Below are 14122 nucleotides of genomic sequence, written 5' to 3' on the forward strand. Positions count from 1 at the left end.
GAAGGTACATGCACACTGGTAACTTATAGAAGCAGATTGGGGCTAAAGGGTTAATAAGCACTTGAAACTTCACAAGGTTTAGAGTCAACTGCTTATAGCCATTTCAAAAATATTTTAAATGAAAACATTTTGTAATTAAACTCTTCAATGCTTTCATTCTTACTCAAAATCAGTCTACCTGTTAGTCTGTGGAAGCAAGCATGCCAAGCTCTGGCAGCTGCAGTACTAGGTATTGTGCTGCAGTACTAGATATTGTGCTGCAGTACCTGGTATTGTGCTGCAGTACTAGGTATGTACTCTGGCTAAAATTTCTAGATCTGGGAAGAAACAAATGCTGCTCCAATCATCGGCTCTGCTTCTTCTGTTCTTCAATTGATTCTTAGAAACTTTTCATATTACTCTTGCTTTTTTTTTTTTTTCAGAATGCCCTTTCCCTTCAGACCAAATGGAAAAAATATATTAAAAAATTGAGAATTTATAACTAAATCTTAATAGACTTGCAAAGGAATATCTTGTAACACGTGGCTTGAAGTACTCTAACCAAATATTGGGGATATATTTATTTTATAGCAAGGCATTTTGTTACTTAAAAAAACTTTATTTTCTTACAGAAACAGTTTTTACTTTTTATAAACTTAAAAAAGTTCCCATCTCAAAATAAAAACAAATTCCCAGATCACATAGATGTTTACAGTGATTTCATTTATCTAGGCAACATACATAAATTTTCAGTTGCAAGATGTTAACTAAATTTCTGTGAAAAATATAATTTTTAAAAATACCAAGAACAGTATAGAATTAATACAGAGTCCTAAGGATAATCTAGTAGTCACTGTTATTTCTTAAGTGTTCACTTTAGATGCTATTATTTCTAGCACAGTAAGCAGGCAGTGTCCTTTATATGCTCAAATACTGGACTCTGATTGCTACCACATCAGCTGTCTCGCAAACAAGAAGCCAACCAATTAAAGAATGTTTCAATTGAACATCTTGCACACCCTAGGGGTGGAAACACCCTAAGATTGCACAATTGTGAGTATTCAATACCATCACAACTCTGTCTGAAGATTGTTATCTTGTTCTTCTGAAACAAGATCTCAAAGCTGCAGAATTCAAAATAAAATGTTTTCTCAAAAAAAATGGCATATGCATAATTTCCCCACCAATGTAGTTAAATTTTCCACTTGAAAAAAATGTGGTCAAAACCTGACAACAGATTTCACTACTTCAGTTAATATTCAAAATTACAGGAACTATAACTGGTAATATAGCATCAACAATGCTACCAGAGCCTGTAGATACTGAAATTAAGTTCTTTACATCAAGTAAATGGTAGTCCACAACCACTGGCTAGAGTACATATGAACTAAAACTTCTAGATTTGGGGAGAAACAAATGCTGCTCCAATCATCTGCTCTGCTTCTTTTGTTCTTCAAGGGATGCTGAGAAACCTTTCACGTTACTGCTCCTTTTGCCAGTTTGCTTGCCTATGGGGGTTTCGGTCTGCTGGATAGGCTTCCTGCCATGCATCTCTTTGCTTTAACATTGTCCAGTCAAACTTGTACTCATATTGGTGGTTCAGGGTACTAAAAAGGATGTGGAATAGCTGCCTGAGATACATGTAATCAGGGGCTTCCTCAAAGAACAGCCCACTACAATAGTTTAAGTACATAGCAAATTCTGTAGGAAACCCTTTACCTAAAACTTCATTAGAAGTGGACATCATCTTTTCACTAATCTTTTCATATATTTGTTTCTTTATTGTAGTCTTCAGTCCTTGCCATGGCAGCTGATTCTATTAAAATACATCAAAACATATAATGATTCCATGTCATCTCAGTGACTGCACAATACCAAGATGTACATTCCTGCTAGCATAGTGGACAGTGCCAGTGAGGATTTAATCTTGTGTGGTATGTGTTGCCTTGTCTTGCTGTCTATATGATTTTTTTGCCAAACCCAAATCAGTATGGAATAACTTCTTACAGTGCCACCCAATACCCACTGGCTTAATGCCTCCATGTATAAAATTTTTCGAATGCACATATTCACTTCTACTGATCATCTGTCCAGCTAACACAGGTACAGTTTTCATTGTGAATCTTCTTGAACAGAAGTTGAAGAGATATTCAAGGCTGGGTCCCAGAAGATCTATGACTCGCACATGACTAGCCTATGACTAGCATGACTAGCACTTTTCCAGGGTGGTACCACTTGAAGAATCTTTACAGAGTCTGCTGTCATACAACTGGGGATGCCTAATCTTTTGAGACTCTAGCTTCACTGCCACTTTCTCACAGTTGGTGATGATCATCACCAGATAAATGTCCCCAAAGGAGCCTTCCCTGATCTTCCAGAACAGTTTATATATCTCTCCAACAATGACCAGAAAGCAGTTTCTGCGTAGTTTTCCCAGTGACTTAGGCTATGCCTCATGTTTCTGGACGGCAGCCGGCAAGAAGAGCGGCCTGCTGAGTTGGGGCCAGGCCTGTCACTCTGTCGCCAATGCCATCTTGCTACTGCAGCTTCAGCGGGATGGGTTTATCTTGAACTGCAGCCCAATAGTGTGTTTCTCATGATGTTCAAATTGCTTTTACATCATATGTTTCATTTAATTTAACTTCATTTAATTTAACTGATTATATTTCAACATAGCATAACATATGACTTAAATGATGACAACTGTATCATTATTAGGACCTTAGTACATTAAATGTAAGATAGATAAGTATTTAGTATTTTTATTTTTTTATTAGATTAAGTAGATGATTTTCACATGTCTTTTCTCTTGTTGGGTACATGATGTTAGTGCAAATTGAATGATCCTAGATAGAAGAATTTAAGTACAATAAATATTTTAATTATTGTATCCATATGTGATTTCTGTCACACAAAATAACTTAAAGATAATCCTTGAATAGTGGTCTTTATTAAGAGTTGTAAATATATTTTATAGGAATATGCACTTAGAATCAGAGCAAATACTTGGCATAACTAAATCTCTATGAACAAACTAAATTTGAATTTATACTGTTTAATAGTATTGCTTTAATTAATAGGCATACATACTTAATTTATATGCCTTAAGAGACAAACCAAATTCACCAAAATAATACAGATAACATCTTTGAGTGTTAATCATATTTTAAAAACTTCTTTGTTCTATGTCATTGAATATAAAATCAACCCTGTGATTTGGAGATATCACTACCATAGATAAGGAAACAGAAAGGCTGCTTGCCCTAGTATGAAGGTGGTAAGTAGCAGATGCAGTATTCAAACCCACCTGTTATGACTTTATAGTTCATTTCTATAGCAAGACCCACATGGGCATTTCCTTTTACATTACTATATCTCCCATTACAGAATACAATTCACCCATGTTGAAAGTCTGATTTTGTTTACCTCTGGAATTCAAGAGTGACAATCCATGACTGAAACCTGACCGAATTCTCTGGATTGTTGCTTTTGAATTCCAGAGGTAAACAGAATCAGACTTTTCAACGTGGATGAATTGTATTCTGTCTTAGTGCTTTGATTGATGGAGATTCTTTAAAAAAAATTCTTTGTGATCATGGCAACTTGTTCAACAATAACATTATTTTCTTGCCCTATACTACATTTCCCTTATTTGAAATATTTTTATAAGTATATTAATGAAGCAAATGTGGAATTTGAATCTAATAGCTTTTTATTACAGAATCTGTTTAATATAACAATCTGATTTTCTGAAATGGCCTAAGCTTTTGGCAGTCATCACTTTTTTCAATACAATACAAATAACATAATAGAGATACCTTATTGATAAGATGGGCTTCTTTTATAACTGTCTTCTTAATGACAAAATTTTTGAGAAATGTTTATACATCCTATATTTTCTTAATTTCTTTGTGCAAAAAATGAAGTCAGTTATATTTGTTTATAGATAAGAAAGATTGAGTTTTCTAAGTTGCATAGACATGAACTTTAATTGTGACAGAGAACATTCTAACTTCAAAATCTGTCATACCTAAAGAACAGTGATCCTCCCAATGTTGATAAATAAAAAGAAAAAAACAGCACTTGCAATATAAGAAACTACAACTAAGTCCAGTTTGAAAAATATATTAACCATAAATGGAAACATTTACCTACATCAAATAGTTTAATAAAGAAAATATTTCTTCCAGAGATGGCAGTACATGACCTATTATCAAAATCCTTGGTGGTTTAAGAGCTGGGTGAAAAGTTAACTTGTACTCTCTACCAGTCTTTTTGTTTTGTTTTGTTTTGTTTTGTTTTTTGTTTTAATTAGTCACACATGACAGTACAATGACCTTGACATATCATCCACTAGTCTCTCCACCAGTCTTTTCACTTTCCACAAAAAATTATTTTCTGGAACACTTCTTGGAGATATTTTAAGATATATTAAGATGGATAGTAGAAAACAAATGTCATGATGTACATAAAGTTGCACAATTCTATCTTGTGGCCTGGAATACCTTACTGTAAATCTTGGGAATCTGATGAATTAGTTGGAATTGTTTACCTCTGATTTTGAAAAAGGAAATCAGTTGATAAACAATATATGAATCAATTCTCTGCACACTATGTATGAATATTCACACTAAATATGAAACAAATAAAGGCCATGGGTTATCTCATATCAGTTTAGTGCAAGTCCTATTAGCAAATCAATTAAGCTAAAATAATTTGATTTGAAGGCTTTTGAAATTATAACCAAGGGAATGTGGGTTTGAACTGTATCACTTGCTTTGAAAGCTAGAATGCAAGCTTGTATGTAAGTCTCTAAACATTCCTGCATCATAGAGAACTATTTGATTTGATATTGTCCTTTGTTCCATAATATTGAGTATCCTTTTATTTATTTCACTAAATATTGACTGGGTATCAGACTTCCTGCCAATAAGAATGATTCTAGGGTAAGCAAAACAGATGATGCTTTTTGCCCTCTTACTACTGAAAAACTAGAAAAAACAACATTCACTAAGATAAAATTCCATGAATAATTAGAGAATTACAAGTGGGGCAAGAGATGCAAAGTCTATGGAGCTGTGAGAATGTTGCTGGGGGACATTTCCAAGTGTGTGAGAGAAGGGAAGTCTTTCTCAAAAAGGTGCTAAATTGGAGGCTGGAAGGGGTTGGAAGAAGAGAATCTCTGAGCAGAGGAAAGCAGATAGCAGCCAAGAGAAGCAGGGAAAGCCTGTGGAAGAAGGGGGGACATGAGCTCTGATCAGGTTTCAGGCTTTATGAATGACATCGTGGACTCAGGCCTTTATCCCAATCACTGAGAAACATCACTGATGGATTCTAAAACAGATCATCATGCTCAGACTTGCACTGAAATATTACTGTGTTTTTTGCAAGAGAAATATATCAGAGTGTGGGAGACAAGTTAATGGGCTATTTTGAGAGATACTTCCTTTTTACAGCTCTTGGACAGTTGATTCTGGCATTATAATTCACAGGAAGAAAGCACATCTAGTGGTCCTTAACACTGGGCATTAAAATTGGAAATGGATAAATGTTAGGTCTGGCCAAAGTCATCACAAACACAGAAATGCATAAGAGATGGATAAGGGCATAGTCATAAGACAAAGGGCAAAGGACTGACATACAAGGAACTTTAAATGCTGACGAGACAAACTATTAAGTAAATAGGCAGTGTTAAATACAGTATTGCCAGCAAAATATATTTTATGGTGCTCATATTCAATAGTAACCAAGAAAATGCAAATGCTTAATCTCAATTAGGTGCTACAATGCTATGCTATCTTTTAAATAAGACAGCGATGGTAAATTTTCGCTACAAAATGGAAATTAACTTTGTGAGAATATATATGATCATGATTGCTGATGCTTTAGATTTGTGTTACAAAAATATTTCAGACCTGAAGTGTGAAAGAAAATGTCAGACATCATTAACCTTATTCTCTAGGATAAATCCAAAGGAGGGAGACAAACAGTAATAGATATTAGGGAAATAAGATATAAGCTTTCTGAAGTAAAAGTCCAGAAAAATGCAGAATATGTAATATTGTTGGTGTACTATGAGACATATACTCTTTCCAGAAACTAGGAAGTTAAACTATTACTGTATAATTTTGACCATCAAACTAATCAAACTGGGAATTGCTAATGACATAAAAGTAACACTAAAACTTAAGCCAATGGAGATGTCTGTTGTCCTCTGCATTAATGAAATCCAGAAGGCAGATAGGCAGGGCCACAGAAATAATTTCAATTAAATAAATTTCAAATGTTCTGAATTTCCTTTAAAGATTAATATCAATATTTTAATTAAGTATTTAAAAAGAAAGATAAGAGAGTTGTTTTGTACTGCATCTTAAAAATTCATTGATTTAGGAAACATCAATGAACTATTTATGTGTGTGTGTGTGTGTGTGTGTATGTATGTGTGTGTGTGTATATCTATATATGTATATATAAAATGCATTTTGTTTACCTGTCACATGATTACATCTATCTAAGAAGTTCCTTGGTAGTATTACATGTCAAGAGCTTTCTAATGTTGTGTAGCCTTGGACTGATAAGTGACTCAAAAAAATGTACTTATACTACATTTGGCATTATTTCAATCTAAAAAATGTAGGACAGGATGCTTTGCATGTATACACTTCATATAAAAAAATGGAAGCATTATTTTCACCTTTGTTCAAACTCTTTCTTTAGTCATGAAATGTTGCATAACTGATTTCTGAGAAATCCTGAAATCTTTTCATGTAGTACACAAATTAAAAATCTTCCTTCTTATTCATAGGAATAGTTTCCTTGACCAATACTACTAATTCCAATATTACTTCATCATAATGTTAAAAATGGTAACAGCCATGTTTTCTGAAATTAAATTAAATTCAAATCAATTGTGACCCAAGTTTTGTTTTATGTATAATCCATTCTTTAAATATATGCATGGGACTAAGGGTGTAGCTCAGTGGTAAAGACTGCCTAGCATGTGCAAAGTCCTGGGTTTGATCCCCAATGCTGATGAAAACAAAAGCAAAAAAAAAAAAAATTATTATCTAAAATAAAAATTTAACCCATAATACATGAAATTGGATTTTATTATTTTGTTTTATTTTGTTTTTAATAATAATTTCTGGACATATAAAATCATTTAAAATAATTATAATCAGAAATTATATCAGAAAATTATGACTCAATAATCCAAACTACATATTGGCTGCAAAGTGTCAAGAGAAGTGAATGCAAACACTGTAAGTAAATGTGATTGATCTTAATGGGACCCTAATTTGCATACTGGAGATGGGCATATACTTTGAAGTCTTCTCTGTTTGACTTTTCACCTGGAAGTAAATGTCATTATCACATTGTCATGTACCACACAAGGATAATACAGGCTTTAGAACAGAATTTGTAAAGGATTTTCAACGTCGTGGGGAAGATGTTTCATTACATGACAATTTTCCTTGAGGCTTGAATACACATGTAACAATGTGAAAATAATTTTATTTTCAGATTTACTGAATCTATTTTAAGTACTGTTATTATTAAAATACATGAACAAAAAGCATCTGTTTTTAAGAAGTGTGACTATTAACATTTTTTATCATGTATTAGGATAGAAATTACTTTAGTATAATACTTATGACTAATAAAAATCAGGACTTACTAAAGTAAACAAATAAGATTATAATAAATGTGGATATTACATTATCTACTAATTAGGAATAGTTGATGCCATAAATCAGTGGCTTTGGTTTAATTTTAGTAAATTCATAGAAGATAAAGTTTCTTTTAAACTTGAAGAATCAGAGCAAGGTAGTGATTAGTGAGTGATTAGCCAAGTTCTTCTTTTTTTAATATTTACTTTTTAGTTGTAGTTGGACACAGTATCTTTATTTTATTTATTTTTATGTGGTGCTTAGGATAGAACCCAGGGCCCTGCATGTGCTAGGCCAGTGCTCTACCTCTGAGCCACAACCCCAGCCCTGATTAGCTGAGTTCTATTACAGAACTAAGAAAAAAGAATACAAACTGTACCTGACCATGTGTCTTCCTTTTATTTTTCAGTTTTTCAACTTGTTTGGTTTATAAAAAACTTCCAAAAAATTTTGGAACTCTGCAATATACACTCTATGTGTGATGTTGCTAACTGACACTGTTCATCTTCTCTTTTACTTGGTAACGAAGAATTAATACTGCACCTATATTTGAAATTGTTATATGAACACATCTCAAATACAGTAAGAAATTTATTCTAAAAATGGAGCTATTTTAGTGATTTGCTAGTGAAAGCCAAATCATTAGATTTGTAAATATTAATTTTAATATTTAAAAACAACATGGTTCTGGATACCGTGTATCTCCCAGCTCTCTCATCACCTGCTCCTGTACAGGAAGAAGGATTTGGAGAAGGATAGTTCAACTTAGGTAAATTGAACAAGTACACAAAATAAGAGCTCTGATCTTCTGACACATGTGGTTCTGGGCTTAGAAAATTCAGTTTAATACAAGTAATAAGGCAAAGGTTATAATAATTTTAACATAAAAAACACTATGAGCATGCATGAGGCCCTGGTTCAGATAATTCAATATCCTCATTTATTATAATCTTGTCTACTTACTTTAGAATGCTATTATTATTAGTCATAAGTATTAAACTAAATAATGCTATCAGAAATCAATAATAAACAATAAACAGGTTGTGATAAGCCACGCACAACTAGAAGCTCTGCTGTTCACATGGCCTTAAAAATCATCAGCCTTTTTTTTTCTGGGTTTTAAAGAAAGATTGTTTTTATAGATTTAAGTTATTTATATTCCATCTGTTTCAAATGTCAACTTTGGCCATTTCATCAGCAACACCCCACATTTTTTTTCCCTGAATAGCAACAACTTAACTAGAAAGGAATAGATTAAAATCTCAAAAATCTGACTTGTGTGATGTTTTTGAGAAATTTAATATATGTTCAAAGCCCTTATTTCTGGAAGTTACTATAGTTCATCCATAAAGGACAAAGACCAAGAACACAAACTTCACAGTGAGCCATTCCCAGCAGAGAAATCCTGCTGTTTAAAGAGCAAGCACCTTTCTTTGCTTTTCTCCAGAGCTCCTGCCAATCAATGCCAGTGTGGTTCAGCCTTGAAATCAAGACACAGGAGGATCAAATGCCTGAATGCCAATAATTGAGACATTTTTGTAGACTTACTATGTTGATTGCCAGAGATGAACTCTTCCTAATAGCATTCAAGCATTTTTAACTCCCGTGATACCACTATAAATGCGTTTATCTGTAACCATAAGTTTAAGATTGCTCTTTTCCTGAGACAGATCTCAAGTACAATTTGGTAACTGATTTGTCGAACAGTTTGAACTCAGTAGGACATAAACATGAAAATCAATTAGCATATTCTAAGTGACTATTATGTGCCAAGCTTTATGGGAGGCACCCCGAGTTATATGAAAATTAATTAAACCTGACCCCAGCCTCAAAGAATTGAGCTTAGTAGAGGAAATAAAGCATGAGTACAACAACTGTAATATAAAATAGGCTGTGACATACCACAGGACTATTAGGATTTTACATTTAGGCTACTGTATAACTTTAAAGACCATCAGCTTTTTTCTGAGTTCTGTTAGAAAGTCAATTGGTACAAACTCAAATGTTGATTAGTGAGTATTTTCATTAAATTTAAAATGAAACATACTATTAAAAGTAGTCTGCTTCTGAGAAAGAGCATTAAAAGTGGAATCTTAAAGGAGGTGCCTGTGTGGACAAATAAATATTAGTTTGTTAACCAAGTATATTTAGCAATTCATTTATTGATAGTATCTTTTGACCAAATAGGTTAAATAGACTTAATTATTTTGATCATTAAATAAAGTTTAAAAAAGTTTAACTAATAATAGAACAAAAATTGCTATCTCTATCTAGAATTCATCTATTCCTCCCATGCTCTCCCTCTCAATTCCCACTATGAGTCAACCTCCTTATATCAGAGAAAATACTTGGTATTTGTTTTTTTAGGAATTGGCTGACTTCACTTAGCATTATCTTCTCCAACGAGGGGTGGGAGGGAAGGGAAGGGGGTAGGGGGTTAGCAAGGATGGTGGAATGTGATGAACATCATTATACAAAATACATGTATGAAAACTTGAATTGGGTGTCGACATACTTTATATACAAACAGAGATACAAAAATTGTGGTATGTATGTGTATTAAGAATTGTAATGCAAAAAAAAAAAAGAAAGAATAGCATTACCTTAGATTAGGTAGAGAGAAGTGAAAGGAGGGGAAGGCAGGGGATGTGGGGATAAGAAAGATAGTAAAATGAAACAGACATTATTACTTTATGTATGTATGTGACTGTATGACCAATGTGATTCTACAATACGTATACTCAGAAAAATGAGAAATTATATCCCATCTATGTATTATACATCAAAGTATAGAAGTGGATTCTATTGTCATGTATAACTAATTAAAACAGATTAAAAACTTAAAAAAAATGCTATCTCTAATATGTTTCAGGTTATTGAAAGCATAATACAGATCTTTGTGTTAATAAAAATTAATTTATTCAGACTATTTACAAGGAAGGTTATTTATGGGTAATTTATATATGTCATATGTTACATGCCATTGAATTATTTAATATTTTACCCCAAAGATGTATTTTTAAAGCAATTATTTATTTTCAATTATTCATTTTAGTTTGTGACTACCTATGTGCTTTAAGGGACATATGCAGATGAACCTCTTATCTTTAGAGAATCCTCTAAAGCAATTACTCTTTGGCAATTAAATTATGTAAATCTGTGGTCAAATTATAGCTTTTATCATCCTTTTCATTTTGTATTCTGCTTCAATTTATCCATCAGAAAAAATGAATTGCATATTATTATTTTGATTAGATAAACAATAACTTTGCAAGCTGTTATGAAGAATGTAGTGGTATATTTTTGAAGCAGAAGTACATCTCTGGAAGTACATTTCTGGAAGATTAAATTGTTAAAAGCATTAACAACTAGTCAAAACAGCAATCTGAATCACAGTTTTGAAACCCAACTTCTCTGTATTTCCTGCTTATCTTAAGATTTTTAATTAGTCTCCTTAAATATCAAATAAAAAGTCAAATATTAAATAAAATAAGACATTTGCAAGTCCTTTGGGTAAACTAGTGATAGATTCTGGAGTTTGAAAAACTAGTAATATTTCATTTCCTTGAAATCAAATGATATCTAAAATAAGCTACTGTAAATTTAGATAAAAAATAACACCAACATTGGTGTCAAAAAGCAAAGGGAAGAACTTGTAGTTTAATGGTGCAGTTAATGTAGCACATTTGCTTTTAGAAAAAAGCATTTGCAGAAAAATAGAAGAGAAACAAAATATATTAGAAGATCCCTGTGATGCTGTCTTAGTTTGGGAAGTTACAATGCAGTATCATAGACTGGGTGGCTTATAAACAACAGATATTAATTTCTAATAATTCTGGAGTTTGGAAGTTCCTGTTCAGGGTGCCATCATGGTCAACTTCTAGTGAGGGCCTTCTTCCAGGTTACACTCTGCTGACTCCTTGCTCTTTTCTCACATCGTAGAGAGAGGGCCTCTTCTTATAAGGACACTGATCCCATGCATGAGAACATCACACTTATAGGTTATATACTTCTCAAGGGTCACACACCCAAATACAATCACGCTGGGGATTATATGTCTACCAAAGTAGATGATAAGCCATAAATTCGGAAAATGTGGCAAAAAAAATTCACCTGGAGATTCCTCCAGAAAGAAATCAAAATAATTTCCTAAAGCTTTTCTTATAGAAAAGCATTTAATGATGGACACTTCTCAAAAGTGAGATGCCTTGAGAAAGTGTAGGGGACTTAAGATAAGGAATCAAATGAATATGCTCCTGTGATACTAGGGAGAAGAGAAACAGCATGGTGAACCATGATAATTATGCCTATCTCCATTCTTCAGGGAGACTAAAAATTAAAAAAAAACACAGAGAAAAAATGCTTAGATCATAGGAGAATCCTTATTAGCTTGGAATATTCTGTTCGCATGAACTTGTAATTCATCCATTCTTCATCTCTGAGCAATTATAAATCAATGCAGCATGGTTTTAATGTTACAAAAAAAAGAGAAGGAAAGTGAAGGATAAATGGGTGGTAGATGAAAAATGTCAAATAGAATAAATACACATTTTTAAGGACAAGATAAATATTTTGTCCAATTATCTTTGGAACTTAAAAAGAAACATTTAAAGGGGTGATTGAAGTGAAATCAAAAGCAGAGATTGAAAAAAATTCAGAGGAAAATCAAATTCCATGAATGTATTAATTTTAACTCAACTACTATGATAACTATAATGCTCCCATAAAATTAATTTACAAAGTAAAAGAAAAATCTCAGAAGACAGGGAGAAAGTATATAGTAAGGAGAAAAAAGGCAAGCTGAAAATGTTTAAGTAATATGTGTCAAAACCCACACGTCTCTACTCCATCTCTTAGCTAGTCTTAAGAAGGAACATTTCTCTAAACAATTTGGGGTGGTGATATTTTAGCCCCTTCAGTTGCTTCATCTTTATTATAGATATATATCAAGGGCAAAGGTAATAACATGAACAAATGATCTAGTAGAGAGGATTACAAATATATCATTAACACCTATAAAATTATAGAGGCATTATAGACAGAAAAGTTTGATTTGTTTCCTACCTTTGAAAAAGTTTGCCTAATATATCTGTTTTTTAGAAGTAATTATGTTGGCACAAAATACTAAGAATGAGGTTTTAAGATTTTTCAGCCTTCCTGTAAGAGATGTGTTTGAGGTCTGGGTAATATTTTCTGTACTGGTGATTTGGAAAATGGATGCTTATTGTGTTTTCCACTTATTCAAATTTTTGTAGCCAAGATATATTCATAAATGCTTTGACTATAAGACATTCTGTGAGAATTCCAGGCACATGAAGTGCATTCTTGGAAAACTCAATCACTTTCATAAATTGATGCTATTGTAAAGAGCTAGTGTATCCAAGGATAAAATGCATAGGTTAATATTCTCTGTCTCAACGTATTTTAATATTTATGAAGAATAAGAAAAAAATCTTCACCACTTATTCCATTAAAGAAGAGAAAGATAAAGAAATAAAACCTCATCAAACAAATGCTTTGAAACAGACAGTAACTACGAATATAATGGTATCAATTAACAGATAAAAAAGCATCAGAACTATGTTATTGTTCTCCATTATATTAGAAAAGTAAAAGAGTTAAAGAGTCATGTAGGCTATTAAAGTTTAATTACTCTCTCTCTTTTCTCTTCCTCTCACATTTGCTATTTTTCCCTGTGGAAAGACTGAAAAATAAAGCAAAAGACCAATTTGCTAGGTTGAAAGAATTAAATTGATAGGCTCTGAGAACTTAAGAGACAAATCAATGCAGAGCATCATTTAAAATCCTTTGACTAATTTGTTTTGAACTCAACTCTTCTTTGTTCCTTGGCACAATTTTCTCAGCATTTTCCACTGGGAGAATGCTGTTGTATTAATAACATTTAAATTGCACGTAAACATAGAGAATAAACATGCCTCTAATGGTAGTCCTGTATAAAGCAGTAGTTGAAATAGTTTTGGAATAGCAGTAGCCTACACTCTAATAACATTAACAGTTTTCTTTTTAGCTCTGGTGTTATCCACTGGCATGGGTTTTCTGTTTATTCCACTATGAATGTATTTTTTTTTATCACAAATGCACTTTCTTTATTTCTTTCAATAGTTAATGAGAAAAATATCAATAAAGAGTAAAACTCCTTTTCTCTAAGAGTTTATAAATGAGTTAACAAGTGGTTCATTAAATCAGTGATAAGATTTCAACAAGAGTGAGGGTCACCAAACAATTTGATTTACGAAGCAAATTGATCAGGTAATTATCACAGACTTAGAATGAATTTTATACTTTAAAATAGTAAAATATGTACAGAAAAGAAAAAATGGATTTGATGACACATAAAAAGATGTGTCATCACATAAAAAGATGTCCAAAAATAAGTTTTTATTATTGGACACAGCTGCACTTATTTGTTACTGCATTGTCTCATAGTTTTAATGCTATTGCAACCATGTTGA

General features: G+C 32.5%; 1 pseudogene; it reads right to left on the reverse strand.

The window, feature by feature from the left end:
• Positions 1-1342: 1342 nt before the first annotated feature.
• Positions 1343-2512, reverse strand: LOC107142293 (annotated as a pseudogene).
• Between the last annotated feature and the right edge of the window lie 11610 nt (positions 2513-14122).

Source organism: Marmota marmota, unplaced genomic scaffold, assembly GCF_001458135.2.
Source record: "Marmota marmota marmota unplaced genomic scaffold, marMar, whole genome shotgun sequence".
NCBI lineage: Eukaryota > Metazoa > Chordata > Mammalia > Rodentia > Sciuridae > Marmota > Marmota marmota.